Here is a 26,403-nt window from a genome sequence, read left to right as displayed (position 1 = left end):
TAGATCACCAAAAGTCAGCAAGACAACAGTATCTAACAGTCCCAACCTCAAGCAATGAATACACCAGCAGCGTGGGGAAGCAGGTCTCAAAGAAACCTCAAGTTCTAGCTACGCAATCCACAGGTTGGCAGTCCCACAGATACTGTAGCTCACAAGTTGAGGCAGAGAACTAACAGCCGCTTGCTGATCTGATCACCAGAGAGCAAGAGAGAGAGAGGCGGGGCTTGCTGAGTCATTTATCTCTTTGCCCTCCAATCAAACTGTGACCTTATTAATCCCACATGTTCCTATGGCCAGGTTGGCACAATAAACCTACCTATTACAGCATCTGAAAACAACAGGGAAGAAAAAACTTGAGAAATGGTTTGTTGAGGCGTTTCAGATTTGCTTCTAAACATTATTTCATGTGTGCTAAATTAGGTAAACCTTATCTAAATGGCTTGATTTTTTATAAATTTTTATTAGCTGTTAAAGGAGGGAGGACTTTTGTTAAAAATACAAAATTTTGTGATTAAGCAGAAGAATGAACTTTTTTATTGTAATTTTTTCTTAATGATGCAAGGACTTTGCAATGTATTAAAAATGGATTGAGGACTTAAACCAGGCCCCAGAAAGCAGATGTGCCCACTATGCTGCAGGGAGGGGGATTGCGTGAAAAAGTCTCAAGAATTGTCGACTTAAGTCATGAAAAAAAAGTATGGAATATGTTTAGGAATTGTTATCTGTGTGTTCTGGTTCAACAGTGATGGTTAGCAGTTGGGAGACTTTGGGAGTCTACCTTGTTGAGAACATGCGGTTCTCATTTGACATTTGTGGCAGCATATATGTTAGTCTCGCTTAATCCTTGTGTGTAAATGACTGTATCACTGACTAGCCCTAAGAGACAGACATCTTCCTCTAAAAATTACTCTCTAACACTTTTACAAAAGATGAAAATCTCTTTGACTAAAGTTGCACACCGTTTTTAAAGTGATTCCACTTCAGTGAGAGTTCAAATTCAGTTTGAAAGAAAGTGTAGGCTAGACATTGATCTACTTGTATTTTTCACATTCCTACACTAAGACATCATGTATACACAAAGGATTTTCCATCTTCCTTGTTACTGAGCCAAGTTCAGAAGAGAATTATGGGTTCCAATAGCCTGTGTTTTGTTTATAATTTAGGCTCTGCTCTACATGTACAGGAATGTTAAACAATGGCTGAATTTTTTTGGTTTTGGCTTAATTTGATATTGATGATTAAGTCATTCGTTTGTCTACATGGTCTGATGTGATACTATAAAGGAATCTAAGAGTTTTGTAACTTCTTTTTAATTCTCTCTGAATTATGTTTCCTAGAAGAATGGGGGGTGGTATTGCAGCTGTCCTTCGAAATTTCAGAAATACGGCTTTCACTTAACTGGAGACTTTCCTTATTCAGGTAAAGTATTTATGTATACTTGGAATTTCTGCTTTAGACTTTTCACCTGAACCAAATTACACACCAAGAATCTGTTCCATGGCATTTAATGGGGCTTTCAGTTTGAAAACAAACACTTTTTCCTAGGGAGAGAGGACACTTTTAAATGGATTTAAGTTTGGCGATTTGCATTTCCTCTTTGAACTTCTCTGTATATGCCCTTCGAACCTTTTTTCTTTCTAGTCTGACTTCTCTTTGTCATCAATGGTAATCATAAGCTTCTGACAGGAAGACCTCTTCTAGTAAAGCATAGGCTCAATGCTTCAAACTTAATGGACAGCTTCATTTTTAATTAAAGTTGTTATATACAGCTGGTAGCAGCATTCAGAGGTACTTTATCCAGGGAAAACTTAGATGTGTCTGTCTGTTTAGTCAGTTCAGCCTCATAAATATTAGCTGATTGGCCTCCTCTAGGCAAAGTTTATACCTTGCTTCACTTTTCTCCCTATTAAAATCTGTTTCCCACATGTAAAACAGATATTAGTAGACAGAGTATATACAGAAAACATTTCATGACTTTAGATTTAGATTAAGGCATTGCTTTTGTACAATATTACACTTTTCCTCCTAGATTTGATTCTACAATCCATCAGAAGGGAGTTCATATATTTCGCTGTTCTTGAGTGTCATAATATCACGGTGCCTGTAACATTAATGGGTCTACCATTTAGTAGGCATTCATTCAGCGTGAGCTGAAATGAGTTCAATTGGGTAGCCTTTAGCTTTCTCAAAAAGGAGTGGTTTAGATAGAAGTCATCTTTGAAAGCAGACTAGGCTTCTACCTGCTCACTCCTACAATAGATAAAGGTAGTTCCTGGATATATATATATATATATATATATATATATATATATATATATATATATATATATATATATATATATAAATTATAATAGGGAAGGTAGATAATAGTCAGTTTATAACAGGGCAGGTATATAATAGTATATAATAGGGCAGGTGTATAATGGTCGGTATATAATAGGGCAGGTATATAATAGTCAGAATATAATCGGTAAGGTGGCAGGTACTTTACTAGAAAGACATCATGATGGTTGATCAATATCCAGCGCAAAAAAAAAACATTGTTTTATAAATATTTGTTACATTGACTCAACAGCACTCAAAAACAAAAATAAATGACATAAAAATTTTTTAAAAGGAATAACCTTCATGTAGTATGAATAGAAGCAACATCATCCCTTTTAGTTTGTGTGTATGTATAAATATAGGAAATTAGTAGGGTTATCCATAGGACACAGGAAACATTGGCAATACTCCTTGGTGAGTACAGAATCTTAAGGTCAAAACTCTTCTATGGTGTTTGATGGAAATTCTAATGTAAACAGCAGTTCAGATTGTGTTTAGTGGTAATTCAGATGAAAAGAACATTTAATTATCAAATATGTTTTAAAATTAAGACAGATTAAGTACAAATTTTGCTTTGACTATTTGTTGAACTATTTGCTAAAAATTATTTCTTGAATTTCATTTCACTAAATTTTTTAACTTTTTATTATGAATTAGGTGAAGGTTTACAGAACAAATCACCAGCTTTACATTCAACAATTCATATACATGTTGTTGCATCTCATACATTAAAAGCTCCTCAATGTAACATCACTCGTCCCAATCGCTCCCTGTGTTTCCTATTTCTGACCGTCCTTTGCTAACCCTTCGGAACATACCTCACTAGTGTTATTGTGCCTGTATAGACATGCCTGCTGTTGAGCGCTAGGGTTCAACAAATTGAAAATTGAGCCCTGGGGGTGACAATGGACCTTACTAAGGACATTGTCTGGGGCTGGGCTGGGGGCCACCTGTCTTTATCAGTCCAATGCGTCTGATCTCTTATAGAATTTTGAGCTTGGCTCCGCATTTTTTCTCCACTTGATTCCGGAGCCTTCTAATGTGATCCCTTTCAGAGAAATTGGTCATGGAACTGAGCAGTATCTAGTTCTTCCAGTCCCTGGGTTGTGGAGACTCAAGGCCACTTGATTTGTTAGCTCACTAGACTAATTGTTTCCATGTGTGAGGTAGTTAGTTTATTGTGCCAACCTAGCTGATAAACACGTGGTGTTAATTGAAGGGTGGAGGAAGAAATGACTCCATGAGCCTTGGCTTTCTAGTTCTCAGGTCTCTTGCTTTGTGATGGTCAGATCAGGGTGCAGCTGCCTTAACCAGTCCCCTGCTTCAGCTTGCAAGGCTGACTTCCTGCAAGACATTCCCAAGGAGAAGCCACATGGACCTACCCCGATGCAGCCCTGAGTGCTGGAGCAGCCGTGTGGAGAACCTGACCAGCACTGAGATGTTTACACGTTCACTGACTTGGCTTTCCTCCTGCAGTCGGCATCATTGGGTGTGTTTTGTGAAATGGAGGAGGACTTTGTGGATTGGTGTTGGACATATGGGTTAATGGATTAATGTTGGACTTGTTGGCTTTGGCAGCACTGAGTTGGGATGTTTTCTGGATGCACACTTAACCTTTATATAAAACTCTCTCGTATATGAGTTCCTGTGGATTTGTTTCTCTAAAGTACCCAGACTAACACATTATGATACCTTGGGAGTGGGGTACTGGAGAAACAAATCACAAGATGGAGAGTAGACTTGGACCTCTCCCTCAAGGTAGTTTTTCTTCTTTGTCTAGTGAGAGCTCAGATAAAACCACACTTTACTTGGTTGTTTTTTCAGGGAAATATGGGAAGTATGAAAATAGAAAGTTTGTAAGCCCACTTGTTTTCAGCCATTGAAATTTGATGTTTAGATGGGTTGAGGCTATGCCTGCAAATAAAGCTTTGAAAATACATGCCCCACCCAGTGCTTTGGAGGACTCAGGAACCAGTGGTCTTTGTCAGAAGCTGGAAAAAAATCTAGAGCCATGAAGAAAACTCCTCTCTGGGACTGAATGTTAAAGAGAGGCTGTGAGCAGGCTGAAATGCTTGCTAGGTGACCACCTGGATCTACTTGTGGAGTGGAAGTGGGAGAAATGCAGCAATAAAGAGACGGGTTGAGTTTGGCCACTGACACCTGTGGACTCGGTTTAGAGGAAAAAAAGACGAGAGTGGGTTGACTGGTCTAAGGTTCATGACCTAGCATGAGGGGGCTAGGCTTGTTGAGTATTGGTGAGAGCCCATGGTCTAAATGCAAGGCGACCAATGGGCACCCTGTGGAGGCTGAGTGAGGCAGCCCACATGGAGTTGACCAGAACCTGACCAGATGGAGATTTTCCAGCCTGTGAACTGGTGCATGTTGTTGCTGACTTTATGGATGGCCTGTCTACATTTGACTTTGCTTACGGATGCAGACTTCACATGGTTCCAACAGGATTGTCTCCTCAGAGCACTGAGTTGATGTAAGTGGGAAGTATATAAATTGGGTACTCAAAATTGGGGGGATAAAAACATGAAGTGGTGGGCTTACAAACTTTCACAGGTGGGGGAACATAGTCACAGAATTATGGGATTCAGGTGTAGGTGTTACTGAATTGCAATCGTGAAGCTAGAGAATTCTGTACAGGTGCCAGGTTGGCAAGGGGTGAATTGAGGTAGTTAATCTAGCTGGCCGGGGTCTCCACACGTCTACTCCAGCACCCAGGCTGCATCGGGGTAGGTCCATGTGGCTTCTCCTTGGGAATGTCTTGCAGGAAGTCAGCCTTGCAAGCTGAAGCAGGGGACTGGCTAAGGCAACTGCACGCTGGTCTGACCATCACAAAGCAAGAGACCCGAGAACTAGAAAGGCGAGGCTCACGGAGCCATTTAGCCCCCCCCCCCCCGTCCTTCAATTAACCCCACATGTGTTTATTGACCAGGTTGGCACAATAAAGTAACACAATGTGTCTTCGATTTTTATCACTATTATTTCCTCTATATAGGGAGAGACCAATAGTTGTACCTTAGATGGATATTCATGGGCTTTTGAAGACCCCTATCATTACGCACTAAAGTGAGCACCTCTTTGTATATGGTGTGCAATATGGGCCCTGTTTCATTCTTCTGCCAGTGGTTAGCCCGTTTTGCCAGCATAATTTACCAACGAGACTATCGCTTCCATGTTCAATGTGTTTCAGCCCTTTGTCAAAGATCAGGTGTCTGAAGGTGGATGGATATACTTAGAGTCTCGGTTCTTTTTTCATTGCCCTATGTACCTGCCATTATACCAATACCAGGCTGTTGTGAACACCCTAGCCATGTAGCAGGGTTTGAAATAGAGAAGGTCTCCTACTTAGTTCTTCTTTAATAGGACTTTGCTTATCCAAGGTTTCTTTCCTTTCTACATAAAGTTGATTTTAAAAATATTTTCTGACTTTTTTTTTAGTTTTTCCAACTCTGTACAGAATCTGAATTGGAATTGTATGGGAACATTGGCTAAATAGTTGATGCTATTGTGGAGTTGTCATTTTAAATATGATCGTGCTATGATATTGACTCCCTGGGTCACACTAACAGTTTCTTTTTGGGCTGCTAACTGGAAGGTGGCTTGTTTGAACCCATCCAAGGGACCTCTGGGTACAGACCTTGTGAGCTACTTCTAAAGGAAGATGACACGGCTGTTTTCCACTGCATCAATGAGGTCATCCAGAGTCAAAAACCAACTGAAAGGTTCATCAGAACAATGAACCTTCACTTAAAATGACTGAGTGAAAAAGGCTTGATAACAGGGAATAATCATCTTTGATTTTTTTAATAAATCTATAATTCATGGGGAAGGCATCAGTATTTTCCTTCAGTTTCATTTTATGGGACCACATATTGTAAGAAGCACTAAGTTCTGAGATGAAGCTCACATTTAAAAAAAAGCACTTCAATTCCACTTTGAAAGCCTGAAAGAAAAAAAATACACTTTATATACTATCATAGACAAATGTACCTGCAAGCTGCGTTTCACGCATCTCTACCTACCAAATGTTATTAGAAATGGAGAGTCTCCTGGAACTGATTGATAGTTTTTGTTTTCTAAGGTAATGTTTAGAGAGTTTTCATATTTAAAATATACCTCTGTTACATCTGAACTTAACATAATTTAAAATAAGTATCCTTCCCCATTCTACTTTTAAATACAAAACTGAATAACTTTGAGGAATTTTAAATGGATCTCTAGTACCAGTTTAAAACTCAAAAACAAAACTGTTATCAAGTCAATTTCAACTCAAGGTGCCCCACAGGACAGCACAGACCTGCCCTTTGGGATTCTGAGGCTGTAAACCTCTAGGGGAGCAGAAAGCCTCATCATTCTCCCACTCAGTGACGGGGCTGATTCCTCATCATGCTCACCTCTGAATTCCCAGCGGTGGCCTCTCCCTGCTCATCAGTTGTGCTTTCACTCTGCTGCTTTGCTTTTGGAGCTACATGGTGTCTTCCCCTTGTCATGGAGCAGCTCACACTTAAATCGGTGCTACTGTAGTAGCGGATATTTTTCACAACACACTCATATAGAATGTGCAGAAATGAGGAGGCTAGTAAAACAGTTATGGTATGATGTGGCTCATTTTTGTATAAAAGCACATTACTGCTTTTGTATAATTGAAGTAGGACCTTTATTATTTTTTCCCCTAAACCTTTTTGTTGGGAGATTATATTTCACATTGATCACTGACCACATTGGTTCCCATTTCAACTTTTTTTGGCACTCTCAGAGAGTGTGTGTTCTGATTGGTGGATCAACTTCTCGCGGTTCCTTTCACTCTCTATTGCGTAAATGGATATTGCACTTCCCAACCGAATTTCTTTTTTCCTTTTTGATGGCCTCCTGATTCTTCATTTCTTATTCTGATCACTCTGCCATCTTTCTCCCTAGCACTTGGCAGCCTTCGTCAATCTGTTCATGGACAACGGCTCGCATGCCATGAACTGTAATGAAGCGCTCACAGAAGGAAACAACCACAATGAAATTCCACCTCCCATCTGGAGATCGTTGAGTCCCCCTCTAGAAAGCAGTGAGTGTACATTTCACTCAGTTAAATTCTCTTTATAGCCCTGTAATACAATTACATGTAAATGCACACATGACTACAAACTTGTGCTTAGGGCTTTTTGCTTCCTAATTTTCCAAGAATGCTAATCACAATAATTCGACTCACAGTGACCCTGTAAGAGCTGCCTTTATGGGTTTCTGAGATCATAGCTCTTTAAAGGAGTAGAGAGCCTCCTCTCTTTCCGGTGGAGTGGCTGGTGGATTTGAACTGTTGACCTTACCATTAGCAGTCCATTGTGTACCCCGCCCGTGTTACCAAGGGCATCAACTTGATGGCAGTGAGTTTCATTTTGTGGTTTGTTTTTAGCAATAAAACTAATATTACTCAGACATCCTTATGAGGTGGACATTTTCTGAGTGCTTGGTGTCTATTCTGTAATGTAATGTAATCCTAACTTGCCTATTACTGACTATATTATGAAGTACTCTCTTTAGCCACCATTGTGAAGGAGACTGAGGTATGAATGGTAAGTGCCACAGTGACAGGTGTGGAATGGGAATCTGGACATGCATCTGACCCCAAGAGCGGAAGAACTTTAGCCATTGGGATAAGTGGCCTTCTACAAAGTGCAAGTGAGACACTGTGCTCCCGGTGCTGCCACAGCCGACAAAGAGATGTAAAGTGGACCCAAACCAGAGTCTCCTTCACTGAGATCTAAGAAAAGAATATCAGCGATCACATTACATTCTCTTCATTAAGGTCGAGTGAATCCTTTTTCAGTAATGGCACAATGTGAAAATTAGTTGTCATAAATATATGTTATTTTTTTTCTTTCTTTTAGCCTCGTTGGCTCCTGCCCTGTTTCTCTGAACTTCCAGGTTCTCCTTTTGTGTAGTTACGACATTAGTTTTGTCTGGAAACACACATATTCAGACACAAAAAAATGCTTCGTTTGAAATGAAATGGGGTCAGTTTCCTGTTCATCTGAGCTATCTTTATAATTTTTTTAATAAATTAGATTATTTTTCAATTGCCTTGCTTAGATTTTAGGAATACTTTATTTTAGAACACAAAACTTTAGATGTATGAAGGATCTGTCTAATTCCCATCTGTGGACTGACGTAAAATAGTCTCGTGATTTCCTCTTATCTGACCTGACATCCGATTGGCATCGCTCCTTCTTCCTGATGGCAGCACCAGAGGCGAAGGACAGTTCTGGAACCTTTGCTAATGTTCAACGAAGAGCTCAGACTGGACTTTTCTCCATTCCTCTCCCCTTCAGGACTCTCTCTGAAGCCAAGGAGGCGGTCTCAGCCTTTGCACCCAGGAAGCCTGGAAGGAGGGAGCAACTGCCATTCATAACAACCTTCCACTAATAGGAGACAACTTGTTGTGAATAAATGCTTCAACTTGACAGCCTTCTGGTGAACAGCTTTGAGGCAGGGTCTAGAAAGTTTTCCAGAATCTCCAGGAGAAGTGGTCCTCGTTTGCCTGCGGACAAACCAACTCCGAAGCCTCCTTGGCTTTCCTCCCCTGTCTTTTTCTCCTGCCTCCCAATTCTTGTCTCAGGATTCAACTCCCTAATAAAGGAGCTACGTCACGCTCCTATCTTAGCTTCTGGTTGGGAGCAGCCCAGACTATAAGAGGAATTTAGAAAGGACTCCCCAGACAGCTTACAGAAGTGTGTGCTGTTCTGAGTCCTGCATTTTCATTTCAAATGCTCAGTGGTTTCCTTAAAAACATCACCTTAGCACCATGTACATGTTCCCCAGGAGCCTGAGTTGTCTGTACCAGGCAGATGCTATGTTTGTACACAGCTGAAACGTTCATTTCTGTTCCTCAAATCCAAATGTAAACATGAAAACTCTTGAATCGCTGGAAAATCGCATTAGGGACTCTGTTTACCTTTTCAAACAATGAGTAGCCCAGTTGCTAAAACCCAGTGATAAGGAAGGGCTATGTTTCCTGAACTTGACATTTATTCTGTGGGATGTTTTTTCCAAGAATTCTGTTTTATGGACTTATATTAGGAAAGTTTTGAGTTAACACGTATCATTATAAGTTTTACTTACTGTCTTCTTAAGATATTTTTGTTCAAGGTCAAAGACAAGTGTGTTCAGGAAAATCTCCCAATGGTTACCAGTGGATTAATGGCGCTACGGCGCCTTTTCTCTCATCCAGTGGCTGATTTAAGTGCAGCTGCTCAAGCCTTTTCTTCTCTCCAAGGTGCTCATTTAGTTAGTACTTAGTAAGGAAACTCCTTTCTAAATTCAGGAGAGGAATTCACAGGTTTATTTCTTTTTCTTTATTCTAAGCCTCCCCCAGACCAGAGTCTATTAAGTAGCATTTGGTATTCAGGGACCATGTCTGGTTACTCGCAATGTAATATGGATCATCCGGTGGTAATGCCTGGGTCTAGATATGCCCAAGCATCGGGGTGGTGCGGAGAGAAAGTAAAACTTGTAGATTCAAATGCTCTCCGGAGTCAATTTCAAAGGTTGCAGCACATGCCCACGGCCCCATCCTTTCGTCAGGTCTCCTAGGTGCGTGTGCGCATGCTTGCTGGAGACGTGAGGGTGTGCGTCTCTGAAAGTGCTTTTGTTAACACCATCATTCTAAATTACGTTTTCCAGAAAGCTGTTCCTGCTGTACATTTTGGCATCGAAGATTAGGTCAGTGGCCATAAATCTCATTTATGTACTTAATGCAAAGGAGATAGTGCTGTCTTGGGAATCCCGCGAGCCAGGTTCTTTACTTTGCTCCTCTTACAAGGTATTGACACATAAAACAAAACACCCCCATTTTGTTTTGCATTTCTCTTCATTTAAAACTTTAAATAAAGAATGTTTATGCAGAGTTCTTTTCCATTCATAAAAATGGAAATCGCCCTCAGTGTCTGCATGAGTCGGCTTGTATTCTTGTGCATGAATTCGCATGATGGATTGGCCTATAAAAGCCTTTACGGTTGGCTCTTGCAGCTGAGTTCATGACTGAATATGGAATGATAAAGAAGCTTTAGCATTTCGTACAAAGCGAAGAAATCACGCCTCCTAGATGGCCCTTGAGCTAGCTTTTAACTGCCTGGAAATCAGCTACAAAAGTATAATCAAACTTGTCATTCACAGCACCGCATTGAGCATAAATCTTTGGGGCGTGATCTGTAGACTAACGCGAAGGGATTCTTTCACATTTACCCGGTTTTCTTTATATTTGCGTGGAAGTCTGTCGATCCAAATACCCCTTTTCCCCCCCTTCTCTCCCTCCCTTTTTAACCTTTCCATCCATCAGAAGTTAAAATGGGAACGATAGATTGGGTCACTGGCCAGTCCAGCAGCCCATTTCTTTCAACACGTTCCTGTGTATTTACTGTTTTAGCTATATTGTTTTCAATTTCTGGCAAAATAGTCCGTTTTTGATGCTAGGTAGAAAATGTCAGCGCTCACATTTCCTGTGGGGTTTTGGCCTTTTTGTGAAAAGGTAAGAGAGAGCTAAATGAATTATGATGCTGTCATCTGAAAAAAATCACAGTGCATTTCTTTGCCAAATTTTAGCAAGAACAGAACTGATTATCTGCCCATAAAAGTCTTTCCTTGAACCTGACCAGCCGTTGCCTCAAGCTTCTGCCTGTTCCCTGACGTGCTGTGAGAATGTAGCCGACAGAAGTCCTTTTGACCTTTCTTTTGCAAGGTTAATTGATTTAATAACCCCTGGAGAAGACAATTTTTACACAGGAATTTAGAAATCTACTTTCACAACTGAGTTGAAATAGTATGAAAATTAATATTCAGTTGCTTCTTACTGCAAACAGTTCATAGAGAATTCAAAGTCTGTTGTGTATTAAAGGCTGGGACTCCTGTCCTTCACAACTTTATTCTCATATAGTTCATGGGAAAACAAACCTTTACCAGGCTCCTAGAAAAATCAATACAGTGTAAATGTTAATAACAGCAAATGTCTATGGTAATTATCTTGCACTGTAGTTTGGAATGTTTAAGCGTTTCTCAATAACCATCAATTTCTAGTATCTTCTACCGACATTCTTGGGCGATGCAAGCAGTTTGTCTTGGCTACTAACCAAAAGGCTGGCTGTGCACCCACCATGGACACCGCAGAAGAAGGCCCTGGAGGTGTGCTTTCATAAGATCCCACCCATGGCAAACGCTATGGCACACAGTTCGATTCGGAACCCAGTGAGGCTGGCAAGAGTCGGCATCGCCTCGGCAGCACCGTGTCTGGTTTTCTAAGAAACTGACTGTGCTTTGGCTAGTGTCATTATGTCCCTCACTGTTTAGAAAGAATCATAGAAAAAAAATATGAGTATTGAGACTTGTGATGTATGTGAATCCTTCTTTATTTTATTTTTTTAACAATTTATTAGGGGCTCATACAACTCTTTTCACAGTTCATACATATATATACATCAATTGTATAAAGCACATCCATACATTCCCTGCCCCAATCATTCTCAAAGCATTTGCTCTCCACCCAAGCCCTTTGCATCAGGTCCTCTTTTTTTTTCCCCTCCCTCCCCGCTCCCCCCTCCCTCATGTGTCCTTGGTAATTTATACATCGTTATTTTGTCATATCTTGCCCTATCCAGAGTCTCCCTTCCCCCCTTCTCTGATGTCCTTCTCCCAGGGAAGAGGTCACATGTGGATCCTTGTAATCAGTTCCCCCTTTTCAACCCACTCACCCTCTACTCTCCCAGCATCGTCCCTCACCCCCTTGGTCCTGAAGGTATCATCCACCCTGGATTCCCTGTGCCTCCAGCCCTCATATGCACCAGTGTACAGCCTCTGCCCTATCCAGCCCTGCAAGGTAAAATTCGGATCATGGTAGTTGGGGGGAGGAAGCATCCAGGATCTGAGGGAAAGCTGTGTTCTTCATCAGTACTACCTCGCACCCTAACTAACCCATCCCCTCCCCTAAACCCCTTTATGAGGGGATCTCCATTGGCTGACACTTGGGCCTTGGGTCTCCACTCTGCACCTCCCCCCTTCATTTAATATGGTATATATACATATATACACACACACATATATACATATACACATACATACACACATATATACATAAACACATATATCTCTTTTTTTTTTTGCATGATGCCTTATACCTGGTCCCTTGTCACCTTGTGATCGCACTGGCTGGTGTGCTTCTTCCATGTGGGCTCTTTTGCTTCTGAGCTAGATGGCCGCTTGTTCACCGCGAATCCTTCTTTAGTTCAAACCTTTAGGAGTCATTTTGTAACACTAGCCTTAAAAGCCTTTTAAAGACCAGGCTTTCCTTTTAGTTTCCTGAGAGACACCTTGAGGGTCGTCAATAGGCAAAATCTCTAGCGCTTTCTCAGCCCCCAAGGGACTCCAAGTCCAGTCAAGGAACATAGAGAATTAGGAAAACTATTGGAGTAAAGTGTAGGTGCTGTAACTAAGGAAAAGGACTAAACAGTTCAGAGAAAGAATTGGTAGAGATAGCCTTAGGGTGAAAGTGTGGGGAATATATTAGATAGATAGATAGATAGATAGATAGATAGATAGATAGATAGATAGATAGATAGATAGATACATTGATACATCAATACATCGATAGATAGATGAGAGAGAAAGGGAGAGAGAATGAACAACCAGAGATAACCTTTGGGTGAAAGTGGGGTGGGGGGGTTCATATAGTACAGCCAGTAAAGCAGAACTTCACCACAGTGGAGATGTTTGAGTAAAGTCCGAAGTGTGAGGGGTGACAGGTGAGTGGGTGAGCCATGGTAATGTTTGGTTCCAACTTTTGTATTCTAATCACCCGAGTAACGACTAAGGCATCTTGACTGATGTTTGCTCAATTTCAGACTACCGAAGTTGGCAGCACTCTAGAATCCCTTCATCTTTGACATTAGTGGTAACTGCTTACGTTTGAATCAGAATAGTCATCCTGATTGGTCTTCCTCATAGTCATGGCTATCGCCCCCCCCCCCCCGCCCCAATCCCAGTGTTGTTCTTCAGGGTAGATCTTGAGATAATTTTGGCAATGAATGTAATGCCATTTTCTTCCATTCATAATTCCCAACATAGCGGACCGTATGTTTGACTGATCCAAATGGGCAAATAACAGTCCATTTCAGCTAATGCTTCAGATAAGAATCCTGGTAGGGAAATGGGTCACAAGTTGAGTTGCGAAGCAAAAGGTCAGCAATTCAAAACCACTGGCTGGTCCATGGGAGAGAAATGAGGCTTTCTGCTCCCATAAAGAGTTACAGTCTTAGAAACCCACAGGTTCTTCTCTGTCCTATAGGGTTGCTATGAGTCAAGATCAACTTAATGACAGTGCATTTGGTTTTGCGATTTGAAATGCCTAGGAAATCGATCTCCTTGCATTCCATTTAATTTTTGATGTCTTCTAATTTTCCTAGATTCACACTGCCAATATTATACTTTCTGATTAATACTGAATATCTACAATGGTTTTCTCTCATTTTAATCACGCCCCATCAGCAAATGAAGGTCTCAAAAGATTTACTTCATTTACACCATTAAGGTCAACTCTACTTTCAAGAGACAGCTCTTCCCTGGTAGTATTTTGTGTGCTTTCAAATTAATTTGAGGGGCCTTTATGTCAGAGAGTGTTCTGTGGCGATTCTTAAGGTCCTCACTGCCTACTTTTGTTCATAAGTAGATTGTCAGGTTTTTCTTTCTCATCTTAGTCTGGAAGTTTTGCTGAAGGCTGTCCATAATAGGTGAGCTGGCTGGTATCTGAAATACTGGAGCCATAGCTTTGAGCCTCATAGTAACAACCAAAGTCATCTCTGTAGAACAACTGGCAGATGTGTGTTGGAGAGGCTGGATTCATTACAGAGAATCGAATAGCCTTATTTTCTGTGTTCCAAGACTTCCAAGTTTAGTGGGGAAATAAACTGAATGAACCCAAATGCGTGTGTATGTTGTGTGTGTGAGAGAGAGAGATTTGAGGTGGGGGAGGACAGGGTAGGAGAGAGACTGATAAAACCTACATTCTGAGTGTCTGACATCAAGCGTTATACCACAAAAATGATCAGGCAGATAATAAGACTGAAATAGTTCAGGTATAAAATGGTAAACATGGCTGTTTGCTATAAGGTAGTAAAAAGTTAAACTAGGAAGTCTATGCTCGGTCCAAAGTTATTCAAAATGTTCTATTTCTGTAGCAAAACATGTAAAAACCTCTTAATCAACATTCTTGATGGATTATATAAAAATATAAGTACTTTCCTCGAGCTGGGCGCTCAGCTGGTACAGTAGTTAAAACGCTCAGGGTGTAATCAAAAGGTTACTAGTTCAAACCCTCTGCCTATGCGAGAAAACTGTGGCAGTCTGTTTCCATAAAGATTACAGCCTCAGAAACCCTATAAGGCAGTTCTCTTCTGCTTTATAAGGTCAATGTAAGAATTGACTCTACAGTAGTAGTAATAGGCTTAGGCTTGTTGAGTTTTGTTTTTCATGGTTTTCTCAAGCTACTTATTTATAAATTTTTAAGTTGAAAATTTAAGTGTAGAAATTTTTCATGTAATCCAGTAAATAATTTCCACTAGAATTTTAGTATCAGTGGATTCTCAGTGCCTAAGGCCAATAATTACTCAATGGATCCCGGTGTTGTAATTGTTTTATAAATTAGTGACTATAAAAATAATTACTTTTTATCTTAAAACAATTCTGTGATGGAATGATTTTGGAGCCCTAATCCGTACTTATAAATAAATTCACCTTGGGAAAACAATATATAAAGATAAAATGATACCAATTAAGGTGAACAATAGGCTTTTGTGAAAGTGTCTAGCTGTGACAGTAACGAAAGAGGTCAGCTGGCACCTGTACAGTTTGGAAAGCTACTGACTTTGGGAACAAAGTGATGCTGACAGTCACCTCTCCTAGAAGGTTGGTGTCGTCTTATGTTCACCCTGTAAACAAAAAGATCCAAAGGGAAAAAAGGAAGCAAAACGCTTCCCCTTCCCCAAATGACACATATTTTTGGCTTTTGTCCCACAAATATGTTCCTTGAAATGAGACCAAAAAGAATTTAAAGTTAGACACACAACCCAGATCTCTATAAGAAATTGACTGAAAAGCACCCGTAGGGAAATAACATGTCAAAAGCTGATCGCCTCACAATAACATCCTCCTTCGATACAACGTTGGTGGGGAAGCAGCCATTGTTCACACCTTGACTTCAATCTTTTAAAAGTCTCACTTTATGTCCTCATTAGGTAAGGTTGGAGAAGGGAGATTTTTAAGTCCTCAAACTTTACTCATGAGCATTTTCCTCTGTTTAAATAATATATTTCAATGAAAAAGATGCGGGGGGGAATCAAAGAAAGCCTGATGTTTGCAAAGACATTGATACCCGCGAATTCTGAAAATGGATGTGAATTTTAAGATTTAAAAGTGTATTTTTTTTATTCCTGCAGTCAAGTAGTTATTGCCAGGGAGTGACAACATTCAAAAACAGAAGATTGAGAGGAGGCTCTGGTAATATCCAAAAATATACTCCAGAAGATAGAACCAACAGTTGTGTAGGAAATATCTAAGTGGTCCCACTTTCAAATAAATAGAACAGAAATAGCAAGTGAAGAGAGAGGTTTTTTTTTTTTTAAGTACAGAAAACTTGTCTTGAGTTTTAAAAAGACAAAATTACTCAGATTAAATCACCCAACAAAAATTCCTCTAAAATGTTATGTGGGTGATATAATCTGTATCTGTGGAATAAAAGAGACAGGCAGTGATATGGAAAGGAAAATGAGAAGAAATACAGGTATGAGCAAGTTGATAAGCATGAAGAATTGTGGCTGTCCCGGGTCATCATCTGATGCGTGAGCTGATGGAAGGAGGGCTTCCTTTAGAGTTTCCATGGCAAGCAGGCGTCTTCACCCCTCGTCCTGTGCTGCCCGTCAGTGTTGTTTAGAGGCTGCGGGACTGCTTGTCTTTCCGTGAAGCTTTTGGAATAGTTTGTTGAAGGCCCAAAGCAACCTACTCGGACTTTTGGATTACGATTATGTTGAATCTACAGATCAAGGTGAAAAGAATGGGCATCCTGATAGCATTTAGCATTCCTGTTCGTGAACATAGAATCCCAAGGTAAAACAAAAAAGTCTTGCTTCAGAATCTTTATTAAACAAAAACACCAAAACGCAGCTTGATAGATTTCTAAAGGCAGTGTGCTATCTCACTAACAAATCCCAAAAAGGAACCTACACTCTGGTTTTTTTGGTTGTTGTTGTGTTTTGTTTTTGTTTTTTCTTGTTGAAGGTTTTCTTTTCTCTTTTGTAATTTAATTTTTATTTTTTAAAAGTCATTTGATTATAGGCTCATACAACTCTTGTCACAATCCATACATACATCATTTGTGTAAAGCACATTTATAAATCATTGCCCTCATCTTTCTCAAAACATTCTCTCTCCACCAAAGCCCCTGGCATCAGCTCCTCAATTTCCCCCTCCCTCATGAACCTTTGATAATTTATAAATTATTATTTTGTCATATCTTGCCCTGTCTGACTTCTCTCTTTACCCACTTTCCTGTTGTCCTTCCCCCAGGTAGGAAGTCACATGTAGAGCCTTGTAATCAGTTCCCCCTTTCCAACCCACCCTCCCTCTACTCTCCCAGTATCGTCACTCACACCACTGGTCCTGAACAGATCATCCGTCCTGGATTCCCTGTGTTTCCCATTCTTATCTGTACCAGTGTACATCCTCTGGTCTAGCCATATTTGTAAGATAGAATTGGAATCAAGATAGTGAGGGAGGAGGAAGCATTTAGGAACTAGAGGAAAGTTGCATGTTTCATGGTTGCTACATCACACCCTGACTGGCTGGTCTCCTCCCCGAGATCCTTCTGTAAGGGGATGTCCAGTGGTCTGCAAATAGGTTTTGGGTCTCCACTCCACATTCCTGCCTCATTCACTATGATATGATTTTTTGTTTTGATGATGCCTGATAAATGATCCCTTCAGCACCTTGTGATCACACAAGCTGGTGTGCTTCTTCCATGTGGGCTTTGCTGCTTCTTAGCTAGATGGCCGCTTGTTTGCCTTCAAGGCTTTAAGACCCCAGATGCTGTATCTTTTGAGAGATGGGCACCATCAGCTTTCTTCACCACATTTGCTTATTCACCCACTTTGTCTTCAGTGGTTGTATTGGGAAGGTGAGCATCATAGAATGCTAATTTAATAGAAGAAAGTATTCTTGCATTGAGGGAGTACTGGAGTGGAAGCCCAATGTCCTTCTGCTACCTTAATACTAAACCTATAAAGATATGCACATAGATATATTTTCCAATCCTCATATATAGGTATATTTGCATACATACATGCCTTTATTTAGACCTCTATAAATGTCCTTTGCCTCCTAGCTCGCTCTTCTATTTCCTTTGACTTTCCTCTTGTCCCACTATCAAACTCAGTCTTCATTTGGATTTCAGTAATTCCTCTTGGTTACATTACCCTTGATCACACCCTACCAGACCTTCTACACTTACCTCACCACAGAATCCTTTGTTTTTTATGGTAGTTTTTCCACCCTCTAAGGCCTCGATTTACATTCCTTTTGTTAAAATTTCTTTTTTGCTGGGGACCGCCCCTAGCAATAAAAAGTCTGAAGGGACAACATCAAGGCAGTAGAATGGTTGAGAGAAGAGTTCTCAACCAATTCTTGTAGGCCAGCCTTGCTACCCTGAAATAACGAGCATGTCATTGTCATAATAGAAAAACAGTCCTCGGTGCTCTTGCTTAGCCTTTTTCCTCACTGTACAATTTTCTATTTTAATTATAATTCTTCCCCATTAGCCTCCAGGATTTCCCAGCATTCTTCAAGAAGTTGTATCAAATGACCACTTTGGAATCCCAAATCGCATTTATCATAAAATTCTGTGCTAACTTCTCTGCCTTAAATATCACTGCTGCGGAAGATCCCATCTCATTGGTGCAGAAGATGCCCTAATGAAACTAATCAAATGTATGAGAGGTCTTCAAAGAGTTTGGGGGGAAATTTTCTTAATGTTTTAATTCTATTTTTGCCCCCATAAACTTTTTGAAGCCCTCTTGTATATTCGTTAGATTTCTACCTAAGTGTTCCTGAGATTATTTTTATTTATTTATTTTGGAATTGTATTCATTCTGTAACTGTACCACATTTTAAAGAACATTGTGCACAACAATGGATATTTGGGCTAGTTTATGAATACTACAAATAGTGGACATTATTTGGTGGGAACATTATTGCAAATATTTTTCGTACAAAAACACGAATGCATTCTATTGAGGAGAGCTTCAGGTTTCTCAAAGTGATTAATATAGTTTACACTCCTCCCAGCAGTGTATTAGAGATCCAATGGTTCCATAGCTTCACCACCGTTAGTATCGCAAGACTCTTTCATATTTGTTACCGTAGTGAACTAAGAGGGGTTTTAATTGTCAGCTTTCTTATTATACATGTTCTGGCCGCTTGGAAATCCTCTTTACCAAGTCTCTTATACATTTCCTTACAGACCTGTCATCTTTTGTTCTGATGAGTAAGATTTCTTTTAATATGGAAGCCCTATGTCAGCTATTTGTTTGAAATATTTTTCCTGGTGTCTTCTGATACACAATTTATTCTTTCTCTATCTCTGTCTGTCTCTCCCTCTCTTTCTCCCTTGTCCTGCAAGGTTAGTGCTTTTTGTGTCCCACATAAGGAAAGTGCTTTCCTTTATCAAGTTCATGAATATGATACTATCTTTCAGAAATTGTTTTTATTTTACCTCGCACATTCTAAATATGAACTATGCCCATTTTGCTAAATTACTCTTCATGAAGGGTGAACCAATTTAAAGTCCTACTAAACTGCACATGCATCTGTCAGCTTCCTCACACAGCGGACAGAACTTGCCCAAACTAGCAATTAATCATATGCCTTTCTTTACCATTCTAATAAGTTACAGATAGCTGGCTCTTATTGTTTTCATTTATGAAATATTTGAGGCATACAAAAATGGCTTAAAATCTTACAAAAAGCACCCCACGGTCTCCATCCAGGTTTCTTTTTTTAAGTATTGCGGAGTGGATTACAGCTCGCAGCTCCTGTATAAGAGAGAGTAGCGATGCCCGTAGGATTTTCAAGGCCGTGCCTCTTTAAGGAAGAGACTGCCACATGTTTTTCGCCACAGCACCGCGTGGGTTTGAAGGGCCAGCCTTTCGGTGAACAGCTGAGCACTTTAACCACTGTGACAACGTGACTTCTCTTCAAAACGCCAAGACAGCTGTCACTCAGGGACATCGCTTCTGAGACTGAAATATTCAGAGCACCATAGATGCTCATCTCTCACTGAGTGAGCCCCTGGTGGGTTGGCAAGGCTGACCACCTAGGTAGCAGTCTGAAACTCCCCACCGCACCAGGAGGGCTCCTTTTACATCAGCACCACAAAACCCTGAAACCTACTGCTGCTTGATTGCATTTGAACTCACAATAACCCCTCTGGGACATGATAGAATTGCTCCTGTGAACTTCCAGGACTGTAGCTCCTGGAGTTTTTACTTTTACTGGGAGTAAAACTCAAGCCTTTCTCCCTCGGAGCAGCTGGTGGTTTCGAACTTCTAGGCCTCGCAGTCAGCACCCAGCAGGTAATCACTCCACCCCATGGCTCCTGTTCTTTGTTTTGTTTTTAAGTATAGAGTGGCTGAAATAGCATCTTCTCAACTCAAGAGCAAGCATTTGGGGACCTGTGATAAACTAAGTCTGGTTTATGAAGTTAATGTGATTACAAATCCCAGTCAAGTTACTGGCAGTGTAATATTTTCACAAGTGGTTGTCTCAGAACATATTTTAACTGAAAAGTTTACAAGCACATAAATAAATGAATGAAAGTCTCTTAATAATTGAATTCTAGGACGAAAAGAATCAAGATGCTAATGGAAAACCCCGTGGTTTAAAACATGACGTGGAAGAACAGGAAACTAGATAGTCCAGTGCATCATTGCGATGATGGTCTCCACAGAATGAAGAGCAGTGAGATCAGCCTGCTGTTCCTAGGGCAGCGGTCCTTGACTCTGACGCAAACACTTCGATTTGCTTGACGATAGAGAGATGGCTACATACATTCTGACAACTTTCTGTTTTCTGGTAAACTATCGATCACAGTGGAACTCGCAGCCTGATGTTTCATCAGCTACTGTTTGAATGGTAGCTGCAAGTTACCTGGTCGTTGGACCTTCTTCCGTAGTGTATCAATGTCCCCAGGATGTCAGGAATCGAAAGGGCTCCATCCCAAATGTTCTTAGTAGACAAGCAAACCAGTCAGCTTTTGTCAGCAAACAAAAGGGCAGAAGATCTTTATCATCTGCGCATCCGCTTCAGAGAGCGGTTTTGGGTTGGGAAATTCAGGTCTGAGACACATTTTGTATAACATACGTGTTCCGAATAAGAGTTTCCTTCATCTGTCAGACAGTATTTAAACCTCAGATATAAATGAGGAATGTGGAAGGACTGGAGGAGTTGTAGAAAGGTTCTGATGTGAGCGCATAAACATCCTTTGCATCTTGGCCGAGTGCCTATGTTCATACTCATATTTATCAAAATTCACCAAACAGAATGGCAAGAACTCAACTGCACCTATTCTTTACTCTTTGTTAGAATTAACCTCAAACTCAGAAAAATAGCAAGTCAACTTTTCTTTGAAACATTCAAATAATAAGCCTTAAAAACCTTTCTAATAATCTGGCCTTCATACTTTGTTCTTCAAGGAAGTTCTTTCTAAATGTAAAATCTTCTTTGATCTTTGGTTTTATGTATTAACACTAAACCTTTAATACTCAAGAGTTTCACCTTGTATCTTTGGTTCACCTTTATGTAGTTGCCTTACATGTCAATCTATGCCATCTTCGAATCATTTAAGTTCATTTTCATAATAGTCTAACAAAATAGATAACCAAGGAAGTTTGAACAAATGAATTTAAGGGACCCCAGAAGGAAAGGGGCTTCACACAATGACTATTTGTTGACAGAAAACAAATTTGATATTACATTTGACGTAATTTTGCAGAATTAAGTAATATTGATTTAGAAAGCACCTTGAGCTATGTTGATGAAGCGCATTATATAAATTATCATTTTATGTTCCATCTATTCTATTCTGATGATGTTGGATATATGAAATCACATTTATAGTAACCATTAATTTTATGTGGATTATTGATGATTACTTGCTCAGCTACCTACTAAACACTCTACTAGGTCCCGTTTTAACTGGAGCACAGTTAAAGGGAGGGAATTTCTATCAAGTTTCCTTACAGTTGAGCCCTATAAAGTTACTGATCACCCCAGGATTTAGTGCATCTCAAGAACCGTGCTAACTTTTCCTCTTTTGATGCTAAATTTTCGTCTCTCCTAATGTGTTTCTTCTGGCTTCTCACTTCTATGTCATATTAAATGCCATTAGTTTCTTCATTCAGTTAAAAATAAGTCATTAATATCCTAGAGCTGTTTTTTTTGGGGGGGTCAGAGATAAAAATATGTGAAAAAAATAGCTCCCTTTTAAAATGGAATTTATCTTAACACTCTACTCTTTATAATCTCTCATCTAAAGTTGACTTAACTGGGACATTTTTATATCTCAGATCCAGTCTAGAAGACAGGTTAATAAATTCAGAGATAAAAAATAGGGTCATTGTATTTTCATTGAATATGGGAAATCATTTGTTTCCATACTATTGTTTTCTACTGCTAAGGGATAAGATATTAAAGTCTTTGGGATTACTCATTATACATGTGAGTCCTAAAACACAAGTGGATCGTTTCTTCTCTAGGGTAAAATGATTTAGGATATTCATTATTTAACTTATTAGTATGCAAAACTGTGAACAGTTAAAGTTGATGGACAGCACAAAACCACACTTCAGGAGTTTTTGAAAAGGCTGCAAAGGGAGTTTGAAATTCCCATTACTCCAGGAATCGGATACAGTGTTTGGGCCAAAACCAAACTCCCCACCTCTTTTGCTTCCGCCCATAGCTAATGATGTTGTTTTTCCTTCAAATGAACATTTGCAACTGATTCAATGTGAGAGAACATGAACTTTGAACTAATTCTGTCATGTGAAGAGAAAGTTAGCAAGTGCCAGGGACTTTCTGTTTTCTCATAGAATCTCTCCTGGAGGTCCATGCTCTACTTCTCTGGCTCTAAAATCTGCTCAATGGCTTCTCCCTCCCAGGTGTGCAATGGGGCTGCTGTTTGTCCTACTTGCATAGTGGTCACGTTTCCTAACTGGACAGTAATCACCATGTCTTTTCCCTGCCTCCCCTAATTACCTTTCATTACGGTTTCTTAAAAGCCAGTATCAGTAATCCATAGAAGGAAGTACATATTTCTGGGCATCCTTGAAACAATAATGAGATTCTGATCTATAAAACAAGAGAAAATTAATATTGAGTAATATAGTCAGTGAGATAAAAAATGATTTGTTTTTTTGAGATGATTGTCACTAAAGACTTTCATTGGTTTGGTTTTTAAAGAAATATATTGTTTATAGTTACACAGCCCATCTCAAGAAAAATGAAATTTTGTGAAACTGGTAATATCTTTCTCTTGCTACTTCTTTGTATGCTTCCGGTCCATAGACTTTCAAATGATCTGATAAGAACTTTAGAAGCTTCCTGAAAAAAATGTCTTTAATCCATTTTTTCCACAACCATTTTGAAGCCTCCTTGTCCTTGGAACAAATTATTTCAGACACAACCTAAAACAATCAGGAATAGGTGTTTCATCGTTATTTTGACATACATAGCTTCCAAAAGAAGAAAAGAATAAAGCAAAAAAGCAACAAAAAAAATCCAACTTAGATCAAACATGACCAGAAAAGCTACACCCTCCTTGCCATCAATTTTAGACCCCTTACTATGCCTCTGTCCCTGTCATGATTGGCTCACCGCTCACCTCCCGCACCTCAATCAAATTGTTTCTGAGAGGTGAACAATGAGTAAACGTGATGGTGGGGCAGAAGAAAGGGAAGATAAAAAGAGGAAAAAAGATGAAAGGAAAAATATAGGCATATATAAAGAGATATGTTTAAATGTAAATATATAAATATAGGTATATTTGTTTATAAATGTATATATGTGTAAATACAGCAAGGAAGCAGATGGACTCTGGGACTCTACTTAAATCTTACCAAAGTACAAGAACAATTTGTCTTAATAATTGTATGCATTGTATGATACCTTCCTGACACAATCACCGAAGACAAAATGGGTACATTCAGCAAATGTGGTGAAGAAAGTGATGGTACCCGACTGTCAAAAGATATGGCATCTGGGGTCTTCAAGACTTGAAGTTAAACAAGCGGCCATCTAGAAGGGAAGAAAAGAGTCCACATGGAAAAAGAGCAGCAGCCTGTGTGATCAGGAAGTGTCGATGGTAAGACATATCAGGCGTTTAAAAACAAGCAAACAGATCAATGTGAAGGGCATAGATGTAGTGGAAACCCAAAACCCACCTGTAAGATAATTGGACAGTCCTTCTCAGAAGGGCCACAGGCAAGGGATGATAAATCCAGGGTGCATAAAGCACTGATGAGCCGCATTGCTGTGCTCCAGGTCTTTACTATTCCCACTCCTTACTCTTAAGGTTTTTATTTGTTTTACCTTATTAATCATGTTAGACTTGTATTTGTTTATTTGTATAATTAACATAGCTCAATACATGAAAGCCAAGATTGATAACCCTTCAGAAACAGTAACAGGAGTAATGGTTCCCTGAGGGTTTGGGAAGAGAGAGGGGCAGGGAAAGGGTGCTGATAGCAACAACAACTGTACAACCCCCACTCCAGGGGATCAAATGACAGAATTGTATGTGAATGGAGATAATGGATGGTGTAAGATATGGCAAATAATAATAAGGGTTCCTGGGGGGTAGAGTGGGAGAGAGGAAATAAAAGGGAGCTGATATCAAGGAGTTGAAGAAAGAAAGTGTTTTGAAACGGATTGTGATAACAATTGTACAATAATAACTGATGTGATTGAATGTTACAATAACTGTAACAGCTCCTAATAAATAAAATGATTTTTGAGCTGCTTGATGTACATAGAAAATAGAGAAAATCTACATAGATCTACATCCATAGAGAAAATACAGAGTGGTTTTGTAGAAAATCTTGTTTTATAGGATTTTCTAGAAGTAGATTTTTTTAATTTTGATGCACTTTACTATAGAAATACAAATAAAAAAATAAAATATTTTTCCTTGTTATACTTGGAGATTTAAAAAAACCCAAAATCTTCTTTAAAGCAACACAAGTCAAATCGCAAAGCATGTGAAAAAACACAAAATTATTTGCTGGTGGGAAAATACTTTGATACTTTGTGTCCAAGCCAACATCCAAGGTCACCAAGAAAGGCAGAGCCTACACACAGGCATTGGATGGACCTATACTTTATCTCACAGAGATAAGGCAGGGGAACTCTCTTTGCCATTGAGTCCATGCTGACTCACGCTGACCCTGTGGGTTTCCCAGACTGTAATTGTTTACAGGAATAGAAAGCCCAGTCTTTCTCCCACAGAGTTGCTGATGATTTCAAACTGCTGACCATGTGGATCACTGCCCAACTTGTAACCAGTAGGGCTCCCTAGAGACACTTCAATAATGAGAGACAGACACCCTTAATGGCTAGCTTCCCCCAAGCAGCAAACAGGGGAAGATGGTCGGCATGTTCCTTGCCTCAGTGACAGCAAAGGTGCATCATTACTGGCCCACCACCAACAGACTGAGAAGTGGGGTTAGCCAGGTGTCATATGATGCACTCATACACAGGAAGCAGACTGTGTCCTAAGGACTGGGAGGATGTTTCCGTGAAAACAAAGAAAAATAAACTGGGACAGAGAGAGATCAGCTGGAGTCCCCACATCAAGGAATTTTCAGGCCCAGAGCTCTGAGGGCTATTTTCCCAACATTTGTTGTTGCTGTTAGGTGCCTTCAAAGGGATTCCAACTCATACTGACCTTGTGTACAACAGACCAAACCTGTACCCTGCCTGGCACCATCACCACGCATGTCTTTCTCTTTGAGGCCAGTGTTGCAGGCCCTGTGTCAGTCCATCCTGTAGGGGACGTTCCTCTATGTTTGCTGTCTGTCTACAATCATAATGTCCTTGTCCAGGGACTGGTCCCTCCTGACTACATGTCCACAGTACGTGAGCTGAAGTCTTGCCATCCTTGCCTCTAATGAATATTCTGACTGGACATCTTCCAAGACAGATCGGTTTGTTCTTTTGGCAGTCCGTGCTATTTTCAATATTCGTTGCCAACTCAATAGTTCAAAGACATTGATTCTTCTTTGGTTTTCCTTATTCAATGTCCAAATTTCACATGCATCACAGCTGATGAAACATACAATAGCTTGGATCTTGCACACCTCAGTCTCTAAATAACATCCTCACTTATCTCCTGTAGCAGAGCTGCTCGATGCAAGGTGTCCTTTGATCTCTACACTGCTGATTCCATGGGATTGATTGTAGATCCAAGAAAGACAAAATCTTTGACAAACTTCAGCCTTTGGTCTGGTTTTCATTATGTTCCTTTTGGTCCACTTATGGAGATTTTGGGTTTCTTTACAATGAGTTATAGTCCAGACAGAAGGCTGGAGTTCTTGATCTTCATCGGCAAATATTTCAAGTTCTCCTCACTTTCAGCAAGCAAGGCTGTGTCATCTGCATATTGAAGGCTGCTGATAAGCAACTTGAAATTCTACCTTCAGCACCATTGGTTCTAGCTCATAGGCTACCTCTTGAACTGTGGAACATTGACCAGTTCTTTTGGCTACAGTGATTCTGTTTATTCTTTCCATCTTCTTTTGATGTTCTGTACATCATTCAATATTTTGCCCATAGAATTTTCGCTATGCAACACAAGGCTTGAATTGTTCTTTAATTATTTCAATGTAAGATATATTGAACACGTTCTTTGTTAGTTTGTTCTCTAGCTCTAGGTCAAGGTACATTCATTTTAATATTTTACTTTGTCTATCGCCTTTGAAATTTTCTTTCCTTAAAAAAATT

Source organism: Tenrec ecaudatus, chromosome 14 (assembly GCF_050624435.1).
Source record: "Tenrec ecaudatus isolate mTenEca1 chromosome 14, mTenEca1.hap1, whole genome shotgun sequence".
Classification (NCBI taxonomy): domain Eukaryota; kingdom Metazoa; phylum Chordata; class Mammalia; order Afrosoricida; family Tenrecidae; genus Tenrec; species Tenrec ecaudatus.
Note: the sequence above shows the minus strand (reverse complement) of the source record.